Raw genomic sequence first — 13394 nt, 5'->3', positions numbered from 1 at the left:
GGGAAACATGAGACATAAAACTATTACTGGAGTCCTAAGCTTACCAACACAAAAACTATAAAAACTATACTGACACCACCAAAGCCATTTTGTGACTATCTGGGTTATTTTTTTTTTAAACTTTATAAAGACTGAAAAAAAAATCTCATCATTAGATTTCTGTCAGCCTAACACAGCAAGCAGTATGCTAAGTGGTATGTGAGTTGTCTTAACAGAAGCCATGCTTGTATCTCTAATGTTTGAAATACTTTAACAAAAATAAATGTAAAACTAAAATGCACACAAAACTGGATTGTGTGAAAAGTAGGGTATTGTACAAATGTTTATTTTAATTATGTGATGCTTTAATGGGAAAGACTGCTGAGCTCCTTTAAAGTTCAGTAGATCCTGTACATACTGAATCCTTTCAACTTTATTAGCTCATATATGGCATGTAGCACAGAACTGTCCTTCCATAAACCCTGCCAACCAAGATGCTGTTGTTTTCTTTTGGTTTAAGATTTTGTTTCTTTTTTGGAAATCGAGCATTATTTTCTCCAAAATGGGACCACGAGTTTTAATACTGGAATATAAAAAAATATAATAAAATATTTTACCTTTAGAAGAAATAAAGAAGCTTGAAGCATGCATATCAGTGTGATGGCTCTCACTGAAACACACCAGTACAATTCCTTCTAAGTGTTTCTTGAATTCCTAAGTGATGTATTTTTCCAGCACAATTACACTGTAAGCAGTTTGTATTGAAATATAAATTGCATTAGACAGAAAAGAAAGGGCCATATTATTATCTGACAATATTCTTCAGTACATTCCAATTTTCCATAAGCACCAAGTTAAGCCTTTAAAGGATTGCTGGAAATGTTCTCCTAGTGTATGTTCTTATCCGCTTTTACAGGCGCAAGCCTGGAATCTGCACAAAATACTCGTACATTCCAGAAGTCCAAACATTTGCCCTTAGAATGTCTTTCAGCATGGCTCTTAACCAAAAAATGCCCTTTTTAAAGGACGGTTGAAAGCCTTAAGAGTTTCAGTGATTGTCAATATTGGCCAGTAAGAGTTTCTAATAAAGTTGAAAAGAGTTCAGTCAGGGTGTTTTGTTATTTCTGCTACTGGTGGGGAGAACATTGCAAAAAGTTGCTTTACTCAGATCAGCCTTTAAAAAATATTTTTTCTCTGCAGTTTATTTTTTTTTTTGGAAAATGTAAAATGTGAACTTGAAAAAAAATTCACTGCATGTCATATACTGTATGTGGAACTGCATTCAATCAACATTTACCATAAAGTAAATAAATAGAAGTCTCATACCTGTTGAAGAATAAAAAAGCAAGATATCAATCAATAAATGAATAAATAAAATACATTATTTCTTAAAAAAGATATCTTGTCATTATTGAGTCACTTTGTTATTGGTACGTCTAAGTGAACCGGACCTGTTTCTATCACTAAGGTTGTCATTAACTAAAGCATGGAGATGATAAATCTTGCAAGCTAATGTGCAAATTTACTTATGTAACCAATACATTAATGTTCTGGCTATAGGCTGACCAGAAAAAGAATGAATGCAATGGACGAGGCTAAGAAAGGGGTTTATAACAAAAAGAACACTAAATGTATTGCTAAAGCCAAAATGTGAACTGAACGTTGTGCTCATCATGAAATACTAAAGATTTCAGAACCAGAATTCAAAAAGAATGTTGCACAAAGCTCCTTCTTATTATCCATTATCATGGACGAGGACTGCCCAGTCTCACCAGTACTTAAAATGTCACTTCATTGATGTCAGACACCACAATTGCCAATATACAAAACAAAATGGCATTATGGTAATGCTAAATAATAACAAAAATAAAATATGCTTTATTCCAAATGAAAAAAACAATGTATAACCAGAAACGTTTCTTGACTTTAAAAACCCAGAAAGTCATGTTTGAATTTCATTGAAAAAAAATGTATTAAGCCCATAATAACTTTTTAAAGTGTCAGACTCGTAATACATTTTCCAGTGTTTCTCATAACCCCTCCTTATTGGCCATTTTATAGGAGAGTGCAAAATAGTTTTTAATAATTTCCACCCCTAAAATTGCTTAGAAAATAGCATCGCAAGTTGAGTGAAACGTAATTGATTGCCAACACTTTCATTTAGTGTCATTTAGTTTTTTGATAAGATGAAACAAAGGTATAAATGACATTAAGATGGCATCATAAGATAATGACCACATAAACAAAAACATAGAAATAAACACAGAATTTGACACTTGCTGCTTCTAAGGTGAATACAAAAGTAATGAAGAAAACAATTCAGATGAATAAACAAATTCAATTATTTATTAAAAATTTTCACATTCCTTGGGGCTGTGCAAAAATATATTGAAAATAACTCCAATGTCTATTTATTTATAGAGCACTTTTAAAACAGCATCAATAATGTAGCCAAAGTGCTTTACATTAAAACATACAATAAACATAAAATAAATAGAATAAAATGCATTGAACCAGACAAATTAACTAAGAGAATCAGTATCACTGAAGGTCACAGAAAGCTAGAGAATAGAAATGCATCTTCAATCTAGTTTTAAACAGTTTAATTGAAGGAGACTCTTTACTGTAATAAGGAAAAGAATTCCACAGATGTGGTGCAGCAGCTGCAAAAGCCCTACCCCCCTTAGTTTTGCTCTTAGTACAAGGGACAACAAGAGACCACTGACCAACAGACCTAAGCTCTCTGGATGGCTGGTGTATAACACATAATTCAAATAAATAAGTGGGAGCATACCCATGTAGTGATTTAAAAACCAGTAGCAAAATTTTAAAATCAATTCTAAAGCTAACTGGCAGCCAGTGTAAAGGGCAAAAATTGGACTTACAGTGCTAAACTTTTTTGCTTCAACCAAAAAACAAGCAGCAGCATTCTGAACCAGCTGCAACCTGTGCATCAGGGATTTACTGATCTCAGAATACAATAAGTTACATGAATCAAGCCAAGAAAAGATAAAAGCATAAGTAACTTTCTTAAGATCCCTAGGAGATAAAAAGTCTTAACCTTGGCTAAAAGACAAAGCTGGAAAAAGCAACTTTTGACCACAAAATTGATCAATTTCCAAAAGAGAGGTTACTATTAAAATAAACCCAGGATTCTGAAAATGAGGTTTGCAAAAGTCCACAAAAGAGCCAAGAAGTTTGAGCTTTGAGTGCAGGACCAAGTATCAGAAATTCCCATTTTTATTTGGATTTAGATTGAGAAAATTATCTGCCATCGAGGATCTTGGATTTTCAACACAGTTTTGCAACCGATTCATTGCAGAATTGCTCACAGGAATATAAACCTGATATGATATGATATGCCATCATCTACCGGCTGAACCAGGCTCATTCTCATTTGGATATTGTTGGGAACACTGTGAGGGTCATGTTTTTTGACTTCTCCAGTGCTTTTAACACAATCAGACCATCACTGCTTGGAAATAGAAATGCAGGTAGACGCCCCACTTGTAGCCTGGATTATGGACTATCTAAATAATCAACCACAGCATGTCCAACTGAAGAGCTGCCGCTCTGAAAGCATTATGGGCGCCGCAGGGAACTGTCTTATCACCTTTCCTCTTCACCATCTACATGTCTGACTTCAGGTACAGGTCTCAGTTATGTCACCTGCAGAAATTCTCTGATGACTCTGCCATTGCAGCCTGTATCAGGGATGGTCAGGAGGAAGAATATAGGGGGGGGGGGTGGAAAGCTTTGTTGGGTGGTGTGAGCAGAATCATTTACTGTTAAACATTACAAAGACAAAGGAGCTGGTAGTGGACTTTAGGAAGCGGGCTCCTCCTCCCACCCCTGTCATTATCAGAGGAACGGAGGTTGAAGTAGTTGAGGACTATAGGTACCTGGGAGTACACATTGACAGTAAACTTGACTGGTCTAAGAACACAGATACTGTGATCAAGAAAGGGAATAGCCAGCTCTACTCTAATGAGGAGGCTTAGGTCGTTTAATGTATGCAGGAAAATGCTGACAATTTTTATTAGAGTTTTATCACTCTGTGATAGAGAGTGTGGTGTTTTTTGCAGCTGTGAGCTGGGGCAGTGTAGTGAAGATAGCTGATCATAACAGGCTGAACAAGCTGATTAAAAAGGCTGGTTCTGTCCTAGGCGTTAAACTGGAGGATCTGACGGAGGTGTCTAAGAGGAGAATGTTGAAAAAGCTCCTCAGTATCACTGACAACCCCTCTCACCCCATGCACGCCTCCATGAGGAACTATCAGAGCACACACAGCAAAAGACTCATTGCCCCCAAATGCAGAACTGAATGCCACAGGAGATCTTTCCTACCTATGGCAATAAGGCTTTATAACTCCTCTTCGTTCTGTAGGTGATCATCTTCCGCCTTCATTTTACTCAGGCACAAGTATTAAGTCACTCTTCATAACCTACACTAACAATTTGTATTTAATAATAATCTGTTATATTTTTGTATGTTGCACAATTGTCATATGTTGTCGTATTTTTGTACATTTGCACAACTTTCATATTTTTCTATATTTGCACAATTACTTTTTTTTTTTTAATCTTTATTATACTATTTTTATTTTTCTTGTTCCACTGAACATGCTAATGACATAAGAATTTACCTCGGGATGAATAAATCTTAATCTTATCTTATAAGCATAACATTGAAATTAAGCATTAAACCTACCTAAAATAGCTTCTTTAGGATAATGATATATAGAAAATAAAATAGGACCAAAATAGATCCATGAGAAATACCACATTTGGCACGAGCAGTAGACGAAAAAGAGGAATTGAAAGTCACTGAAAAATGTCTGTGAGTAAAATATTACCTGAAACAGTTAAGATGAGCCTCTTTAAGCTTCACCAGATGCTCAAACTGTAACAGAAACATCTATTGATCAATAATGAGAAAAGCTGCAGAAATGTCTAGGAGGACAAGGACTGCTGTTCCATGAGTCAGTAATAACAGAGATGTCATTAAATACTTTCAGAAGGGCAGTCTCGATACCACGATAATGCTTAAAGCCAGATTGGTAGTTCTGAAATAATTCTTGGAGTTACGATGATTCACAAATTGATCATAAATAATTCTAATATTTTAGCCAAAAATGTCAATTTAATAGTCCAGATCAATGAAATGCAAATAAAGTATTTCAGTTAGAAACTGATAAACAAAATAAAATAATTATGTAAAAATGGAAGGCGATAATGTGATGCCCTATTACTCACAGCCATGGGCAGCTTCCTTTATCTGGGACATTGACAGTCATGAACTGAGGATAGACCAGGGCAAATAAGCAGACAAGCAATACTTTAAAATCATAGAATGTCAGTTTTTATTTAAAAAAGAAAATAAACAATACTCAAGTAAGCAAATAGTGCATGTTGCAAAGTCAATAAATAAATAATTTAATTCAATCAATGCAAAAAATATTTGCCATAAAAATCAAAGCCAGTTTCTCAGGGTAATAAATACTGTAAATAATAAATCTAATAAAAATACTTTCAAGGCTCAAATAGTGAAGAGGTAAAATCCTTTATGTTCTCTTCTTTCCATCTCTCTCTGTCCTTGTCAGAACACTGGGAGTCCTCATGATGCAGCCTGCTGTATCCCGGTCCACCATACAGACCCAAACTGCTCCGCTGCCAATTGTCCTTAACCTCCCTCCTCCAACAAGCTTCAGTTATTACTTCCTCTGTCATCTTCTCCACAGCTCAGTCAAATGAGAGTGAAGCCACATTACTCACCCTTTACTCAGCTCTTGGTCTGGGTCTTAGTTAGTGGTCAGCCAGGCCAAGGCTGCTCTTTCCATTCTGTCACACCCATACCTTTCCAGTCAATGACTGCTCGCTCGCCATTTCACTCACATAAGATAACACCTCTTGCGCTAACCCACTCCCTTTTTATTCTGCTTATCTGACTCATAAGTGGTACCTGCTCATTACCATTGCTTAGACTCCTCACCAGTCTGGCATACATTTTCTGTTTAAAGATTCGATATTTTTGACATTTTGAACCTACATTGCTTCTTCCTCATCTTCACTGAGCAGAGGTACGCCTGCTGTAATGTTGTGGAGAATTGCACACAGAAATATTAACAGTACAACACTACTGAGCTGCAATTCTGGTGAAACTAGACAACTTGTGAAGGCAGTGGAAGTGCCTTAGCCATACATTGGCAGTTTATTACACTCCACCATGCTGCTGCTTTGCTAATGTGCTGCTTTTTATTGTTCTTTGGTTGACATCTAGATACAGATGTAAACAAGTATGTATTTAATTGATATCATCCAGCCGAGTATAAATCTTATTACAGTATTTTAAATTTCCAGAGAAATGTCATGACATGAATGTACTACAGTGTGCATTGTCTCATGAACTTTGTCTGTTTTTTGTATATTGTCATCCTGATCAACAAGTTGTTTTATGTATTTTCTTCTTTTTAATTTTTTGGTAAACAAATCTTGTACATCTTTCTCTTTCTTCTATTTCTTGTACTCAGCTTGGAATTTTATCTTTTCTTCTTTTTCCTGGTATATATTTTCATCTCTTTGTTTATCTTTTGAATTTCTTGATCAATTATAAGTCCTTTGTTCTGGAGATCATAAATGTTTTCCAGTTTTTTTTTGCAGTTGTTGAAGACTTCACTTTTGTGCTAATTCCTTTTTTCCTCCCTTTTTTCAGGAAGAACAACCTTGTCTTTTCCTTAACTACATCCCACCATTCACTACTTTGTTTATAAAAATCTTTTAATGTTATCCATTTTTTGTATTTATTTTCATATTCCATCCTGAATTTGTAGTCTCCTAGCAATTTTGTGCTTAACTTCCAATAACTTTAACCCCTTTCTTCCTTCACATTTTTCCTCCACATCCAATAGAAGTAGGTAGTATTCAGAGAAGAAGGTTGGACTCATCTTGATATTTTTGATCTTAATTTGGGAGCTTGTAAAATATAGCCAATTCTTGATATCCTTTCTTCTCTTGCTTCTTTTTTCAAAATTTACTTAAAATTGACTTTTAGGTTGTGGTTGTCAAAGCTGTTTATTAGTATTCTTGATGATTTATATAGTCTTCTTTCCTTATTTGCATCAATAATGCAATTATAATCAACTGACATAAAATTTCTGTAATTTTCTTCAAGTTCTAAATTTAGTTGTTTGAGAAGTTCACATCTCTCATGGCTGTCTGTTCGTGTATAAACAAACATTAGTGACTGTGAAACTCTCCTCTTGTATTGTTTTGATATTTACGCTTATCATTTTACCCTGTACTATAGGATCTTTGTGCTCTCTATCGACAATTCACTATTCTTAATAATAATTCCAGCATCTGCATTTTGATTTAACTTTGTACCACTTAAGAAGACTGTTCCTTTTTCTCAATCTCTCTATCTGAGAGGGGAGTTACACATTCTTGTCGACAAATTATGTTTGCATCTACAATTCTAAGAAAACTATATATAACCTCCCTTATTGGCCTTTTTTTTAGACTTCCCACATTTACAGATGCGATTTTCATTTTTTTGCACTTAATTGTTTCCTTTTTCCTCTTTTCTTTTTTCTTCTTTAATTATTTCTCTTTCTCTCTTCTTTATTTTATCCCTCATGTATGTTACCTTTTCAAAAGCTTTAATCTCATCTCTGGAGAAATTGGGAAGGTTCCTCCACGGCACCTTTTTCCTGCACAATTATTGTGGATTCCGTTTTCACCTTCTCCTCTTCTGTTAAAAGGGTCATACCATTCTAGTTGCATCTTCTTTTTGTGTAATTATGAACAACTACTTATTGGTGAGATACCTGAAGCTTCTTCCAAGATCGTTTGAATTTCTCTGGCTTGTTCTCTTGTGGTTTGTATTTTCTCTTCTACCCTTGTTTCTAATTCTTTTATTCTATCTAGCTCTTAAAGTAAAGTAAACTGGAGTAAGTAAAGTTAAAGTAAACTGGAACATCATGTCTCCTTCACTCATTCTGTTCTCATCATTTTCAGGGACTGGAATTGAGGTGCTTGTGTCACAGTCTTGCCTTCCCCACCAGTGTTGAAAATAATGGTGGACTTTACACCACCTCCTTCTCTTCTTTGTCTTCTTCTCTTAAGTCTATATGGATCATTATTTGTTCTCCTTGTTTTTGATTTTTTTTGCATATGACTTTGGACATTCCTTGAAGGTATGGTTGTTTCTGCTGCAGAGATTACATAATTGATCTGATGGGTAGTCTTTAGAGGAGTGTCCAATTACTCTACGGTTTTTACATATTTGTGTGTTACATTCTCTAGCGACATGCCCTTCCTTTTCATATTTTCTGCAGGCTTTCGGCTGTCCTGTATAAAATATGAGCCTTTTGTCTGTTTCTGTCTGTAGACTTGGTGGTAGATGTTTCATCTTTCCACCCTTCTCCATTTGTAATTTTATGTGGAATGTATAGTATCCTGTCTTGATACCATTCTTCTCTTTCCCTATTATCTCTCTCAAGACTTTGCACTTTCTTTCAACCAGGTTCTTATGTCGCGTACCTGCTCTCTTTCGGAAAACATAACCACTGTAATGATTTTAAAATCCCTCTGTGACAATGGCTGCGTACTTACAATTTTACAGATTTGGTCAGTATTTTCTATACTGCAAAAGGACTGGATACTTTTTATAATAAACATTATGAAAAGCAACCTCAGAAGACTCACTATTAAGAAAAGCAAAGATAAACTCTGATCTATCTTCGTACCATCTAGTAACTGAAACTGGATGATGTTTTTCCACCCCGGGACTCCTGCCATCTCTTCCTTCTTTCGTCTTCACTCACAGGCCTCAGAGAATCTTCGTTTTCCACTATACAGGTCTCCGAGATCCTAAAAAGAAAATTTATAAATCGCTGTATACCACAAGAATCAAATAAAAGTGGTGGATACACCAACCTACTCTCCTTCCCAACACATAGAGCACTCCCTACACCTGACAGAAAAGAAATGGTATCTCCCCAGCCAGATAAGTATTATTTCCCCAGCTCCAGAACAAACATATGATCAAGTGCCAACCATGACAGGTGAATCTATGTAGTTAGTGATGCTGCTTGCCATTTGGCCCATTCCTATAATGTATATTATGTGTGGGGAGCAAAATGTAGAAATTTATAGACATCATAGCTGAATTTACATTGGCTAATTGGGGATGTAAGGAGAATGGCTGTTGCTGGAAAGACCTGAAGTTACTGATAGTGTGGAGTTTGCACATTGTACTCGATTCTGCATGGGGTGTATCCAAACACCTTGAAACTATCCCATAGAGGCTGGTTGGCTAAAGTGAAATGGCCCAGTGTGAGCAAATGAGGGTGGGAGTATAAATATCTTGCAGACTGTGCTGTCAGAATAGTCTAATACTTGCCATAACCTTGTAATGGGTGAAGCAGGTCTAGAAAATGGATGTAAGGGTAACTGTAATTGAATTATATCCATTTAATCCATTATAAATACAGCATAAATGGTTAAAATCTGTACTCATGTTGGCATAAAAGAGTAAAAACGTACTTCCATTAATTGTTTTAACTGAGTTCAAATGAAAAATACACTTAAATGTCTTCATTGACATTTCTTCTGATATACTGATAAAAAAGATGTGGCCAAACAGCTTTCAATACTGAGTTAAATAACATCAAAAAATCAAAGAGCATTAGGTATGTCAGGTCTAGACAGACCACATTCATTTAGGCAAACATACAATAGGCAACTGATGTCTATTGTGTGCTGATGTGTATTTAAATGTCACTGTTTCCATTCTTTTCATGAATTAACAGACTATTGAATTATGCACCAAAAGCCTTCTGATATGAAGTCTGATTCAAAAGTACGGTTAATAAAAAGCAAAAAAAATAGAGTTTAAAAATTGAGCTGTATGCTTTAACATTAGAAACATGGATTGAATCATGTTCCATTGTTTGCTCTTTTGCACTCTATCTACTGAAACAGAGAATATAAATACAGGTAAATACTTTCACAGTGTGCAAACTGTTGCATTTATTGTGTTCGTGTCTGTGAACCACAGAGAACATATGTAAATGAAGAGTTACATAACTATGCTCTCAAAGAAAAAAGAAGTTGTGTTGCCTCTGGTGGTTCAGAGATTACAGCTTTCTCTCACAAAGAACTTCTTTATATGGGTTGTTTTTTATTTGAGAAGGTGATTGCTCAACACAGCTGGAGAAGTAATGGATTTGAGGCATTTGATCCGTTTTCACTGATCACCGAGTGGCTCTCAACAGAAACATTAATCTAAGTCAAGATCATGCAGAGCTTGAGCCTGATCTTGCAGTAAAGAAGATATACACCACCATATCTACTCCCACACTCACAGCAATGCAATTTACAATATAGATGTCATTCAGAGTAATGGTTTATCACTGGTGTGAATTGCTATATAATTAAGATACTAGTGGGGGTCAACTACCAATGAGAACTAGCTTATAATTTGAGCACAAATCAACTTATATGAGGACATATTAACAAAGAAGTAAAGACATGCTCATACTTAAAACCAGCGCTAGTAAGGTTGCCCCTGACCCTACTACTCCAGCCTCTCTGCTTAGTTGTTCAGATTGTAGCAGAGTATGATGTATCTAGCAGTGTTACACATTGCATAATCATAACTTTACTTACAGGAATAGGTGTGACTGCTTCTGAAATCTTTAACAGGCTTCAAGCCCAGTTTGTGGAAGAATGTTTGTCTCAGGCAAGGATATTTATCTTGGCAACTCATTCAGAGAATCAAAAGTGAGCCCCACACTTGGAGACCAAAAATTTCTGTCACTGCTGATAATGTTTGCAAAACTGAAGAACATATCCAAGACAGTTGTCATATAACTATGTGACATGTGAATCCCTGTCTTGCACCCCAAAACACGAGGCTTAGCAAAATCATCTTTATTCAACTTCAAACAGGAACAGCATGTTTATTTATTGTAGCGGGATCTATCACTCTCCTATACACAAACACAGCAAACGGGCATAGTCAGGGCCAGGTCAGTGGCCAAGTTATACTGTTCCCTGCATTTATAATGTTCTTTGCATCACCCTTTGATGACAGGCACTTATAGCGCGACCGCAGTCAGCTCAGGTTTGCTTTCGCAGCGAGTCTCTGCAGCGCTGGGAGCCTGTGGTTGCCCCAGTGACGAATAAACTGTCTTCCAAAGACTCTGCGATCGTGCTTCAGGATGCTCTTCAGTGTTTTGTTCTGTTGGGGGGAGTCCCAAAAGACTTTAGAAACCTCATACTATCTGTGTGCTATTAGAGGAAATTGGAATAAGTGTGAAGAGTTTTGTGCACATTGTACAAAAATAATTGAATTTCATAAAAATGAGCACTAGGTTGGTCCCAAGAATTCTGATGTTGGAGCACAAGGTCATTTAACAAAAGAGACAAAATAGTGAATAAGTCAGTTTTATGATTCTGTTGTTACCTGTGATGAGAACTGGGTCCATTCTTGAGTATACAGTACATTGGAGACAACAACAATTTTTCACCTGAAAGAAAAGCAAAAACAGCTTTTTCACCAGAAAAGATTATGACTGGTGTTTGATGGAGCCCAAAGAGTATATCAAAAGAAAACCATCAATGCACTGTATTGCTCAACTCTAAAAGTCAAGCCGACAAATTGATCAATTTTTCTCCACGACAAAGCTGGAACCGATGTGCAGATAGGTAGCTGTTTGTACACATTTGAAATAAAGAAATGTAATACTGTAATTGAATCTGTATTGCACATACGTACAATTCAACATGTTAGAAAATAACTGAAAATGTACCAAAGAGTATTTTGATATATAACATACAAATAAACAGACCAATAAAAACAATATCATTGCCACTCAACTAAATAGAGACTCATTTACAACATATACGTTGTGTAAGGAAAGGTAAACAAGCCACCAAGTTCCTATTGCCATCTTATGCTTGTGATTTAAGAAGGATCAGGACTACTGACAAAACCTCTTAAAAAAACAAAATCTCCAGCTGTAGGACTGTAGCTCCAATGAACTCAACTCAGGACCAACATCCTCTTTCCAGGATTTGCTTAAGTTCACCTCCAAGCCTCCTACTCATTTTGTAACCGGTCTGGTCCTTTTATCTAGTAATAATGTCTAATAGGAATCAGAACAGTGTAGCTTAAAAAAACATACTGAATGTGGAGTCGTATATACTGATACACTGACAGGCGCACATTCTTAGTGCTTTGGAACTGGATAAACCTCTGACACTCTCAGAATTACTAGATGCTATAAACTCACTTCAAAGTGAGAAAGCAGCCATCCCTGACCCCACACTCTGAAAAAGGACCACTCTCAGCACTGACCAAGTTTGTCTGCTCTTGGAACTGTGTGTTCAGTCCACATATTTTATATACAAAGGCCAGTACTACAGGCAGAAACATGGGTGTGTCATGGGTTCCTCAGTTTCACCTATTGTGGCCAATCTGTATATGGAAGAAGTGGAAAAGAAGGTGCTATTAACCTATCCTGGAACACCACCGAGCCATTGGTTCAGGAATGTGGACGACACCTGGGTGAAAATCAAATCTCAGGAGGTACCACAATTCACTAACCACATCAACCCAGTGGACAAACACATCCAATTCACTAGGGAGGGCATGAAACGGGGCAGGCTAGCTTTCTTAGATTGTGAAATTTCCATCAGCAATGGGGGACATTTGAAAGTTGATGTGTACCGTAAACCAATGCATATGGATCAGTATTTAAGGTTTGACTCTCACCATCAGCTAGAGCACAAAATAGGTGTCATCAGGACTCTACAACACAGAGCAAACACCATACCCACAGACAAAGAGGCCAGGGAAGCAGAAGAACATCATATTAAAAAGGCCCTGAGTAAATGTGGTTATCCCAGCTGGACTTTTGTCAAATCAGGGAAGACACCTAAAGAATAATCTAAGCAATCCAGCAGAGAGGAAGGGCAACCGCTGCCTAAGCGAAAACCTTTTGTGATCCCTTATGTGTCAGGAGTATCTTAAGAGCTGAGACACATTTTTTCAAAACACCAGGGGCCTCATGTATAACACCGTGCGTAGAATTCGCATTATAACATGGCGTAAGCACAAAAGCCAAAATGTGGTTACGCACAGAAAAATCCAGATGCAGGAATGTGTGTACTCCAACTTCCACGTTCTTCCGCTACATAAATCCCAGTCAGCGTGAAAAGTAACACTCGTGCACGCGCTTCATGTAATTCCCCAACTCCTTCCAAAATTACACCTCTTTGAATATGCAAATCAATATAAATCGCCCTTAAGCTCAGCCTTCTGTGAAAAGACAATGGAAAAAGCATGGGGGAAAAATATAAGAATTTCAGTACCAAGTGGAGGCAAAGGAAAAACATACTCTTTCTTTA

This window comes from Polypterus senegalus, chromosome 13 (assembly GCF_016835505.1).
Source record: "Polypterus senegalus isolate Bchr_013 chromosome 13, ASM1683550v1, whole genome shotgun sequence".
NCBI classification, from domain to species: domain Eukaryota; kingdom Metazoa; phylum Chordata; class Cladistia; order Polypteriformes; family Polypteridae; genus Polypterus; species Polypterus senegalus.
This window is presented reverse-complemented; position numbering follows the sequence as displayed.